General features: G+C 40.8%; 1 pseudogene; it reads left to right on the forward strand.

Annotated features, from left to right (window-relative positions):
• The window catches only part of LOC120435043, a 46,705-nt pseudogene extending 33,875 nt beyond the window's left edge, over positions 1–12,830 (forward strand).
• The last annotated feature ends 292 nt before the right edge of the window (positions 12,831–13,122 follow it).

Genomic DNA, 13,122 nt, shown 5'->3' on the forward strand with positions numbered 1-13,122 from the left:
GCCGTCTAACTGCACCACCCGGCTGGATCTGTGGTTATTTATGGATTCCTCTCTCAACATTGAACCCTAACAATAGTTAAAACGAACATCGTCTTCGAACCCAGGTGCTTCCTGTCTCCATCCTGCCCAGGCTTATCTTCTGGAACATCAGGTCCACGTTCTGCACAAAATGTCACTCATGCAGGCACAACTTTGCAGTCGCAAGCAAAACATAATTAAACTTTTACCTACTCAAAGGAGTCTATCTAATATGTGTGTGTGCGTGCACGTGCGGGGGCGCGTGCGTGCTGTGTACTGCGTACGTGTCGTGACCTCTCTTACTATATGTGTCTGTATGTGTGTCTCGCCCTTAAATGCTCTCACCTCTCACCCGTTGCACTTCTGACCTTTCACCAGAACAGAGGCTCATCCTTACATATAATAACCTAACTGGAACTATATATGTAATCTACTGAATAAATGTTTTAATCAAAAGCCTCTACTAAAAGCTTAATACAGTTTCATATCCTACTCACAGTTCTTGCATTCAGAGTCTGCTTTCAGTTTCACTTCTGCAAAAGCCTGCAACTTCAAAAGCCTAGAACTTCCTGTCTCATTTTCGAGTTACTCTACGTGGGGCCTTTTCTTTCACCATGCAGTCTGCATACAAACATTTAAGATTATAAATTCAACTCAACAGCTTAAAGTGGTTCTTCTTGGACCTGCAATAAAGACTAATATAATACCAATATATTTGAACATCTGAATGCAATATCAATACCTCTTGTATCAATACTTCTTGTATACATATGCTTGCTATATGATTGTGATGCAACAGTAATGACAGTAATAACAAAATAATAAAAATAGAATTAATAAAATAAAATAATAAATGGAAATAGTAAAAATGACAAAAACAACACTTCGTTCCCAACACTAACTAGAAATATATGTTAAAAAAAAAACTAAAATGATTTTCAATTTTTTTGTAGTTTATTGCACTTTTTTGCAATTTATGTAATTACTATGCACTTAATGCGTACATGTTATTAAAATTTGGGCTATAACGGTTGTATTGATGTATAGCAACTTGAAATGCTCCCACAAATGGCACTACAGCATGTAAAATGTAAAGATAAGCTCTGGCGGACTTGGTTCTATGGTAGGTCTTAAAGAGTTAAATAGCCTGTGCAAGTATATTAGTGTTGTCTTCTCACTATACATGCTCTTAACTTTATGCAAGAGAAAATAAAGTATAAAAAAAAGATATTCACAAAGAAACTCCGTCTCGTGGTTTTGCGACATGGTGCTGCTTTACATGCACCCGGATTTGCGACATGCTTTACGGTAACTCAAAACAAAGACTGCACCCTCTCCACTCGCTGTTTACAGACTGCATACTTTCCAGATGACCACAGGTCAGGTGGTATATTGTGATATATATCATTATCGTGATATAAAATAATTCATATCGTGATAAATATTTTTTCCATGTCGCCCAGCACTAAACGTGACAGACGCTGGAGATCTTTCACTCACAGTTTTACAGTTTCAGCTTCAAACTTAAGCTTTATTGTGAAGCCTTAGTGTAGAGCAGGGGTAGGCAACTCCAGGCCTCGAGTGCCGGTGTCCTGGAGGTTTTAGATGTGTCCATGATCCATCACAGCTGATTTAAAGGGCTAAATGACTCCTCAGCATTTCTTGAAGTTCTCCAAAGGCCTGGTAATGAACTAATCATTTGATTCAGGTGTGTTAACCCAGGGTGGGATCTAAAACCTGCAGGACACCGGCACTCAAGCCCTGGAGTTGCCTACCCCTGGTGTAGAGCCTTTACCACAGTCTCACTGTGACCTCCTGAACTGGGAGTTTGTTTTGTTTTAGACTCTGATGTATGTTCTTCATTTTTTTTTAAATTTCACACAGTAAAAAGTGATAACTTTTCCTGTTTTTATGATAAATGTACGACTTTAATGTGAAACATTCAGAGTTTTTTCTCTTGTTGTGCTTGTTTGAAGCTGCTTCCTGTTGGCTTCAGCTGTTTGGAGTTTCCATTTTCTAAACTTCTACATTCTGAACCTTCTTCAGCTCTGAACAGATGATGAAACACTGAATGATTTCAAGCTCACACTTTGTCTAATAAACTTACATCTTTCATTCTTTATACAGATTGAAGGACTGTGATTTGTCAGAGATCAGCTGTCACTATCTGGCAGCAGCGCTGAAGTCCAACCCCTCCCATCTGAGAGAGCTGGACCTGAGCTGGAACAAGCTGCAGGATTCAGGAGTGAAGCAGCTGTGTGGTTTCCTGGAGAGTCCGGGATGTGGCCTTGAAACTCTGAGGTCAGTCACCATGTTTTAGCTGTGCTGAGATGGATATGATGTGGGTCGGTAGGCCCGCAGACCTCTATACAGGAGGTCTGGTTCTACTCTTTATAGAACTTCTGATCCTTGACCCTCTGACTCAGTAGGTAATGCAGAGTTCTGAGCTGATGTGGGTGAGCGGACTCAGGCAGCCTGACAGAGTTGATGTCCATGTCTTCCCTGCTTGTCCTGATACACATAAACCTGAGTATCCTTGCAGGTCAAATGTTATCAGTCATGTTAGTGCAGCTCTCCTCTAGGTTGTAGTGCTTGTTAAACTAGGATGGTTTTAGGAGCCTGGACCACAGACTCCAAGGGAAGATATTCCTTGGAAAGGCCAAACCAACCTGTTAGAGGTGTTCGCACTAACACAGATTAATACTCAGATTTAAACCTTTATTGTCTCACAAAGGGTTAAACAGTGAATGTGCACAGAGAGGTTGGTGGTGAGATAGGCACTTCCAGCACTGTAGGTGTGTTCCAGATCAGTGTTCATGGAAATAATCCGGAGAGCAGGATTCCTTGATGAATGTCACATCTTCTTAAAGTTATAATCCACAGGGAAAACCTTGAAACTGTCGATCTGATATCTAGTCAACCATTCACTGATCTTCAGCTTCACCTTATTATCAGTCTCTCTCTCTCACACACATCTGAATAATCTTCACTTCACATTTCAGTCAGTTCAGATTTCATTAGCACATTAACTTTAGCACAATCCGTTTTAATCCTTTAAGACCGGTCGGAGCGGGCACGCTGCATTTTGCGTAACTATTTTTAATCCCTGTAGAACCGGAAGCACGTAAGCTAGAGCAGTTTTTTTTTTTTGTTTTGTTTTGTTTTGTTTGGGTTTTTTTGCATATGAAACTGGAGGAGTTGTACTTACATCTTATGCCATCAGCTTGTCCTAGGTCATGGTTTCCTTCCACATATAGCTTTGCAAAAATTCCATAAAAAGCACTTGCAGCAACAAAAACATAATCTTCCAGAAACACGCTTTGCCGATCCGATCAGCTGTTCATAACTCTTCCTACGTTGGAGTAGACGTCAGTGCGAACTATCGCATTTCCGCCATTACCTGCCCGAAACCGGAAGTGATGTCATTTTTGTGGAAAATGTAGGGGTTTTTTTGTTTTGTTTTTTTACCTCCAGGGCCTCATGAGCCTATACTTGTGTTATGTTATCTTTGACTTTATGACTTTCTGTGTCGTTTCTGGGATGCTTAGGACTCAAATTGCACTGCTGGAAATAGTTTATTTTGATGCACATGCTGCCTTTTTGCAAATTTGGATTATAATATTTATTTCCATTTTTTCTGCAGTATATAGAAATTGGTGTATTTCAAAAATAAAACTATGAAGACACTCAAAATAAATTTCCTGTGGTGGGAAACTATTTTGTGCAACTTTTTTGTATTTGCAGTTTTGAGGGATAAGCCTCTTAAATTTCTCTATCTAGAAATATATGTTAAAAAAACAAAAACGATTTTCAATTTTTTTGTAGTTTATTGCACTTTTTTGCAATTTATGTAATTATTATGCACTTAATGCATACATATTATTAAAATTTGGGCTATAATGGTTGTATTGATGTATAGCAACTTGAAATGCTCCCACAAATGGCTCCACAGCATGTAAAAATATAATATAAGCTCTGAAGGACTTGGTTCTATGGTAGGTCTTAAAGGGTTAATCCAAACACATTTCTCTTAAAACTCTGTCAGTCCCAGTATATCCAGTACAATCCTCTTTTTCACTGAGTCACACATTCAGACATCAGAGTGTCCTGTGTGCTCTCATTCACTCACACTCACTCTCATATGGCTGAAGTCTGTTTGTACAGAGGTTAACCTCAAGAAATCACATGATAGGGTGGGGCTAGGTTTCACAATGAGCTCACCCAAAACCTTGGCTGATTGTGACCTACACCCATTTTCACACCCTAGAAATAAAGAAGCTTCTTGTATGAGAGGTGAAACGTCTTCAAGAAACTTAAAGAAGCCCAGATGCCTTTTTTTCTAATCTCTTTAGATGACTGCGAACCTTCAGACACCTCATCAGTGGGACTCTCAGAGCTACCAGCCCTTTGCTACAATCACAAAGCTCTTCATTGAAATCAATGATATCAAAGCTGGAATCCAATGAGTCCAAGTCTTCTGCTGATTCAGCATCTCATTCATCTTTTGTCCTTGTTCTGCATCCCCACCATGGACTTCATTCCTTTCCAAGCCAGCCTTCAGTGTCCTTTATTCAGCTCATCCTCTGCTTTACTTTTACACCTGATTTTAGCTGCTTTATCTCTCTTTCAACAAGTTTCTGTGCCTCAATCTTTTTCTTCTCTCCCTCATAACAAGACAGCTTCTTCTGCCTGAGAACATGTTGGAGTGATTTACTAATCCAGGGCTGCTTATTAGAGAAAATACTTCCTGTTTCCAAAGTAATCCCCATTTTTCCCAGAAAGAAATGAAAGTAGAAATCGATGATCTAAGTGAGAACGTGAGCCTTTAAAAAGGCTCTTCTGAGGCTGCTGCCAGTGGTCAAAGCCTCCAACAAAGCTCTGTAAGTAAATATGTGATCATAGCTTTTTAAATGTTTATTCTACTTAACACAGATCAGGTGTGAACAACTAAAACAAAATATCAAAACTATTAAGTGGTCATCGGTACTCAGTTTGTTCAATACTGAATACATTGGAGCACAAATTGTCCACATTTCTGAAATATTTCTGTGTGTAACTGTTACCAATTTAGACCTGGCTGTGGTTGTTATCTAAGTAATAATCATCAATTCTACTAAAACAAATACAAAATAAAGAAATTTGACACATTTTGTTGATACCAAAACCACACTGAACAATTCAGTGTTGTTTTACTGCTGTTCTCTCTTCACTTCTCTGATTCTCTCCACATGTTGCTCTGCATCAGTGCTCAGTTTCCTGACACAAACAAGATTAAATATTGCTAAATATAATAGTATCTCATTAAACTTCAACTTAAGTGTTTTATTTTTGTAATTGTTTATCTGTTATTTTTCAGACTGAGTCACTGTGACCTGTCAGAGAGAAGCTGTGAAGCTCTGGCCTCAGCTCTCAGCTCTCAGACCTCTAATCTGAGACAGCTGGACCTGAGTAACATTAACCTGAAGGATTCAGGTGTGAAGCTTCTGTCTGAAGGACTGAAGAGTCCACACTGTACACTGGAAACTCTCAGGTGAGATCAAGCATTGTTCTTTCATCAACTGACAGAATGAGCAGAGTAATAATAAGGCAGCCCTCTAATAAGAGCAGAAGTGGAGGTGTTTTGAAGGGCAACATACTCTTATGTTAACAAGACAGGAAGTAGTTCCTGGGAACTGCTTCCTTTGTTATTGTCTAAGTAGAAACATGATGGTGAAACAGTGATGAGTTTGCAGAGGTGAATCCACAGCACACAACACAACAATGCTGCTGAAAGCAGACTTCTCACAGATTCTGAGACTGCAGGTTTCATCACTGTCCAACCAAAATTCTCTGAACCAGCAGTAAATGAACATCCAAAACTACGCTTCATGTTTAAAAAACAGATGATCAGGGGGATTTGTGTTTACATCTTTTTTGTGTAATCTGTTCACCTGCTGTTTCAGCTGTTTGGTGGTTGTTGAGATGGTTTTGTGACCTTTCAGCTGAGATTCTGACATTTCTGTAGATACCACACATGTCTAATTACTTTGTATAGCATGAATGGCCATAACGAGGTTTTTAACAGTAAGAAAAGTTGTAAAACTTAAGAAAATATAGTTAAACGTCCAAAACCTTCTACGTCTGGTGGCTTGTGGTAAGGAGCAGATCAAACGAGTAAAGAATTACGTTATAATTGTAAATGGCTTCAACAGCACATTCAGGTCTGTGAGACTCATTCAGACACTGAGCCGTGGCTCTGTGCTACATGCACATATTTCTGCATCTCTGCCATTCAGACACACTTTATATATAGCTTATTTTATGTAGTATTCAATACTGAACTGTACATTTAGTCTTTTTAAAGGCAGCAATTTTTATTCAGTGTTTTCATAAAAGCCTTATTTTTATCCATTTACTGCTATTAGGAAGAACACGTGAGGTTTAAGACCTGGACCAGTTTGAAACCTTTTGTCCTCCACAATGAAAATGGGTGGAAATAAAAATGTGTATCGCTTTAGCCAGCTCCTAATTTTATCAGTTCTACCCTCAGCGTCTCCTATATATCTGCTATATAAATGTTGTTCAGAGCATTAAGGCCCAGCAAAGATTACTGAGGTCACAGAGTCACTGATGAAACCTGTGTGCTTATAGAAACTGAAACCAGATGAACCAGAATAGAAGGACATTAAAATGAAGTGTCAGCTGCACAAAGGCAAAGCTGTTCAGTTGTTGGTGTGAGTTATTTAAATGGAGGATGGAGTCAGAGTTTAAGCTGCTGGACTCAGTCACTATATCCTGTTCTCCTCATAGAACCTGGATACACAGACTCACCTGTGACACAGTGACACACAGTGTGGGCTACACACACATTAGAAAGTGGATCAGTCACACTTGTGCAATCATTTGTTGTGCTGGGAAACCATGAACACTTTGAATCACCATTAATGGCTTTGTTACAGCAACATTCAATCATGAGTTCAAAGTAGTGTATTGTGTACTTATGTTAATAGTACTGCAGTATGAGAAGTGCAACATTCAGTGTGCAGAAACAAATCAGGTGCTTTCTAACAGCAGTGTTCCCTTTAACACAGTAGCAGTTCAAATATTTCTGTCAATCTGAGCTGAAACATGAATCTAATCAAATATCAAATCAAAGTTCTTCGTCTCTGCCAGGACGTCAACATTTGATCTAGTTTTTTACAAAGTTCCCCTCAGCGTCCAGAGCCACCATCATAACATTATAACAGGCACCTTTGATCAACAGCAAATGAACATTTATAAATGTGTGTTTTCAGAACAGGAACCAGCAGAACTATTTTTCTGTTATCAGGCAGCAGCACAAACGCTCATCAGCTCATTTACTGTGCAGGACTTTGAGTGTGTGAAGTGTGTGTTTGTGCTGGATTTCCTTTGGAGAATCTCAGTCAGAAACAAGACAAAGAAAAACTCTTTCAGTCGTCCAGGTTGAGTCGACAACATGAACTGCATTTATCTTCCTCTGACTTGACATGTTCTTCCTCCTCTGCACCGAGCCAGCTGCTAAGACTCACAAGCTCACTGACATTTTCTGATGATAAAGAAACTCTCGTCTTCTGTACAATATGAGCAGCAACAGAGAACAAGCTTTCACAGGTACAGATGTTGCAGCTGTGGCCAAATGGTAAATGGCCTGTATTTATATAGTGCTTTACTAGTCCCAAAGGACCCCAAAGCGCTTTACATATCCAGTCATCCACCCATTCACACACACTGGTGATGGCAGCTACATTGTAGGAATAAGTCCTGGATACAGTGGGGTCTGAGTTTAGACCCAAAAGTCTGGCAGCAGCATCATATTTGATGCACTATCTGTACTGAGTGTGCTGACTTTATTTCAAATGTCCTACTGCTGTGCAACATGAATCACATGTTCTGCACGTTTCTGTAACTCCCAGGTAACCATGGTTACCCAGCCACGCCCAGTAGTCTCCAGAGAGACCAACAGCAGGTTCATGTTGTAACGCCGTGGCTTTCATAGTCTCTCCTTCTTCTACAGCTCATGTGTTCTTCTTGTGATGCTGCGTCTTGAGGCTCATACATGCCGTCATTTGTTGATCCTAAGAACGTTCCTCAGACCGACTTCTTCAACAACACAAACCTGCAGTTTGTAGCTACTCACTTCACTGTGGTGTTTGTTAGCTTGTCTTTCTTTGGTTTATCTAGACTCCTCCCACCAGCTGAATCTGCATAGTCTGCCCAAGCCTCCCACCTCTGTTTGTTTGGGTGGTTTGTTTGCTGCCATCAACAGCGTGTAATGCATTTAAGTGATACTTCAGACTTGAAGTACTCCGACGATAAGAAACTTGACTCTGCTTCCAAATAACTTTAGTTGTATCAACACTGCCTCCTGGAACAGTTTAAAATGAACATGTCAAAGATCTGTACCTGTCTCCATGTTTCTGACCCCGCCCCTTTCTTTCTGTCCTGGGTCATGTGAGCGCTGCAGTAGTATTAGGCCCACCATCAATGCTCTCATTGGCTCAGACGCATAATGACGCCATTTCAAGCCAGCACTGATCAACATCCCTCCTGTGACCCATGGCTTTATATTCAGAGCCAGTGAGCACTTTCATAATAATCATGATTTTAAACACTGTGATTAAAATTATTGCTGACATTAATCAATTTATGAGTTAACGAGATAATAACAGGTTAAGTTGCCCTAATAATTAGACTTTGGTGACAAACTGATGTGATCTCCATGTTTCCTTTGTTGGACTGTGGGCGAGTGTCAGAACTGAATGTACTGAGTAACATGTAGAGTTTAAACATGTGTCAGTTCCAGTTTTAGAGCTCTAAAGTGCAGCTATCATGTTAGGAATATGTTAGGAATAGACAGAAACACTGAGGTCAAATCTTTATTTTACCACTCGCTGCATTCTTGATGTTCATGAATTCAGCAGGTTCATGATTGTCTGCAGCATTAATCTCATATTTCCATCTAAAGTGTTGAATTTGACTGTTTGATGTTCTTTATGATCTCTGGCACCAGTTCATCTGTAGGCTGAGCTCAGTCCATCCATTTAGTGAAATGATGTTTAAAGGTCTCCTTGTTCTGTGAGCGTGCACAGATCCTGAAGCAGAAAGCCTGGGTTAACAGAGAAATGATCATCACTGTGATGATGCTCATCATCTCTGACTGGGATTTGAGGTTTTGTCAAAGCAGCAAAGAAAGCCTGGCTATGTTGGACTGGGTGTGGAAGCAGCTCCCAGTTTGAGTTCAGGAGACAGACGCCCTCTCTACTTTGAAGATCAGCTTCAAACTTTCCTTTTTGATAAAGCTTATAGTTCGAGCTGGATCAGGTGACCCTGAACCATCCCTTAGTTATGCTGCTATAGGCTCAGGCTGTTGGTGGACTTCCCATGATGCTCTGCTTTCTTCTCCCCTCTTTTCACTCCTGATGATTTATATGTCACTACTGCATGTCCTTAACTTTTGTCTTCTCTCTCCTTAGTTTGTGTTTTGTTCTTGTCTCTCTGAGCTCATCTCTTCTCTTTCCCCTCACCCTGCAACCAGTCATGGTAGATGCTCCTCCTGGAGCCTGTTTTCACTGGGAGGATCTTTGTGTCAAAGGGAGTTCTTCTTCCCACCATCACCAAGTGCTGCTCACAGTGGATTGTCTGATGGTTGGGGCTTTCTCTCTAATATTGGAGGCTGTTTCCTTACACTGTTAAACAGCTTCAGATGACTGTTGTTGTCTGTTGGGTATTGTCACTTATAAATAAAGTTACATTGAATGGTTGTAAATGGATAGATGTTATTGTATGTGACAAAGAGAAAATGATTGTTGACAGATAGATTGTTGTTTTGTGTGTCTGCAGTCTGTCAGGCTGTCTGATCACAGAGGAAGGCTGTACTTCTCTGGCCTCAGCTCTGAGCTCCAACCCCTCCCATCTGAGAGAGCTGGACCTGAGCTACAATCATCCAGGAGACTCAGGAATGAAGCTGCTGTCGGCTGGACTGAAGGATCCAGGCTGGAGACTGGACACTCTCAGGTATGAAGAATGTCTGATAGAGGAGGAAGAGCTGGAAACATTTCCTGTGTCCTTCACTCACTTCCTGTTTGCTTCCTGCAGATGACACATGAACAATCACACATGCAGGAATATGTTCAGGGACAGACACACTAGTCTAGCTGGATAGTACATGGATATTTATGTACGGGGTCTCCAAGGAATCTGTTTGCAGGAACATCTAGGTCACAGGTGTACCTGAGATAGATGCCACTGTGTACCTAATAAAGTGTCAGCCATGTGTATGTTTCCCATGCTGTATGTCCACAGTGACAGTGACAGAAGGATGAAACAAGGCTGTGAATCATTTCAGTCTGTGTGTGTGACAAAGAGGCAGACAGGAGCAGCTAACATTTGGAAATGGAAGCTTAAATAATGACAAACTCTACATTCACGGCTGAATTCACAATAAATTTGTTCTCAAGTGCACATTTAGCAGCTAATGCTAATACTGTTTTCCCTTTGCTTTCTACAACTTGAGCAGCTACTGCTAAGTAGGCCACTTTGCTCTGCTAAGGATTTGTGTGACCATGATGGAAACTCTGATAAGCTAATGCTGCTAAGCTAATGCTGTTTAAGGGCCCTGTTAGAATCAATATTTCAGTCTTTCTGTTGTTTGAGAACAATATTAATGTCTCACATCATTATAACACAAGAGAAAAGGATATTAGTGTTAGCCACTAATGCTTATTCACCTCAAATCAGCATTACTTAAAGGGAAAAGAATTAGCATTAGCAGATAATGTTGACCTTGGCCCACTGGAAAAGTTCAGGACTAAAGATTTAGGAGTGTTTCTCGATAGCTCTTTCTCATTTCAGAAACAAATAAATTCTGTTATTAAAACCAGCTGTAAGGTTTATATTGTTGATTGTCATTTATGCTTAGAAATATTTACTCATATATGAGTTTTATAATCGATTGCATAATGATAGAGGTTTGATCCTTAGTAGTCTGTAAAGACTCTGTGTGCCTTCCAGAGTGCTCTGGCATGTACACACACCTTAAGGTCATGAGAGAGGTCGTACCTTCTCTTACTGATTTATGGTGTAGGAGGACACCTACTCTGTGTCTGCTTAAGTATAAGAGCCCTTTGTTAGGGGGACCACTGGACTCTTAGCACCAGCTTTGGGGTCACAGGGTCACATCTGGAACACACACACACATACACACACACACACACACACACACACATACCTGCACTATGCACAGACTGGTACTCTTTGTTCGTACCTGTGTAAGACGTCACATGTTAATGAACTTATGCATATTCATGTAAGCTCAATAAAGAGCAGTGTTACGAGGGAGCAGACGAGAGCGACTGAGGTCAAGTGAAGGAACAGCGCTGTCACAGTTCTCTCCCTCATCAATTGTCTGGTTCCAGCGGTGGGTCTGTGCTAGACGACCCATCACCAGCTTTTTCCAGCTGTTTCCACTGGTTACCAGTACGTCGTAGAATCCACTTCCAGATCTTGTTGTCTTTAAATCTCTGAGTGGATTGGCTCCATCTTATCTCTCTTTAACAAAAATAATCCAAGTCGAGCCCTCAGGTCTGCAGATAAGTAGCTTCTGACCAGAACTAGACGTAAAAACAGAGGTGAGCTTTATCGATGGCTGCAGCCAAACTCTGGAACAGTCGCCCTTCACATCAGGTCGTCACCAACACTCGACATTTTTAAAACCCGGTTGGAAACACATTTGTACTCTGTAGCTTTCAATCCTGACGAGTCTTTATAGTAATTACTGTGTATGTTTCCTATTTTATCTCTACTCTGTGCAGCACTTTGGCTCAAGCTGTTTTTAAATGTGCTGATAAATAAATGTAGATTTCTTTGAATCAAACAGTGGAGCCGAGCTTTGAGCTCAGTGTGTAACAGTGTGTGTGTGAGAGCCATGTAATGTCCATGTGTGCATGCTGACTGCTCTGACCCCTCCTCCTTTCAGGGTGGAGCCTGCTGGAGTCCGATGGTTGAGACCAGGTCTGAGGAAGTGTAAGTGTGTTTTTAATGGGATTCATGAAAACAAAGCAGCACACATTCAACCATCTTCATCATGTCAGGAGTCATCATCAAAGTGTCAATCAATGAACAGATGATGGATCAATAACTGCAGCTGGATTGTGTTTGTTCTCTCCATCAGATTCCTGTCAACTCACAATCGACACAAACACAGTGAACACAGAGCTCCAACTGTCTGACAACAACAGGAAGGTGACACGTGTGGAGGAGGTTCAGTCATATCCTGATCATCCAGACAGATTTTTTTGTCATCAGCTGCTGTGTAGAAATGGTCTGACTGGTCGCTGTTACTGGGAGGTCGAGTGGAGAGGAGAGGTCCATATATCAGTGAGTTACAGAGAAATCAGAAGGAATGGAAATGCTAAAGACTGTGTATTTGGATACAATGATCAGTCCTGGAGTCTGCACTGTTGTTATGATGATGGTCCTGTTTGTGTCATGCACAATAACAGAGAAACATACATCTTCTCCTCCTCCTCCTCCTCCTCCTCCTCCTCCTCAGTCTGTAACGGAGTAGCAGTGTATGTGGACTGTCCTGCTGGCACTCTGTCCTTCTACAGAGTCTCCTCTGACACTCTGATCCACCTCCACACCTTCAACACCACATTCACTCAAACTCTGTATCCTGGGTTTGGGTTTTATTCATCTGGTTCCTCAGTGTCCCTGTGCTGAGTGTAAAGAGTGTCTCCTGTTAGAGAAACACTCTGACTGTTGAACAGATAGTTCAGTCTGTACATGTCTGTCTCTTTCACTCACAAACACGTTTTCACATTCATGGATTCAATCAGTTGATGTTTGAAACTCTTCTCAATGATTCCTTGTAAACTTCTTCCTCTTCAGTCCTTTAAAGATGGAAGCTCCCATTATTCCAGGATCCACATGTTGTTTTTCTGTCTTTTTCCACCCAAAGCTTCACAGTGAATCTCAGTATGTTGTGTTTCTCTGAAGCTCAGTTCACAACCAGTATTGGCTCAACAGTTTTGAATGCAGTTCTAAGCAGAATCTTCTTGTATTGAGGGATCATAATACATATAGCTGATCTAATAAACAGCTGTG

Source organism: Oreochromis aureus, linkage group 3, assembly GCF_013358895.1.
Source record: "Oreochromis aureus strain Israel breed Guangdong linkage group 3, ZZ_aureus, whole genome shotgun sequence".
Classification (NCBI taxonomy): domain Eukaryota; kingdom Metazoa; phylum Chordata; class Actinopteri; order Cichliformes; family Cichlidae; genus Oreochromis; species Oreochromis aureus.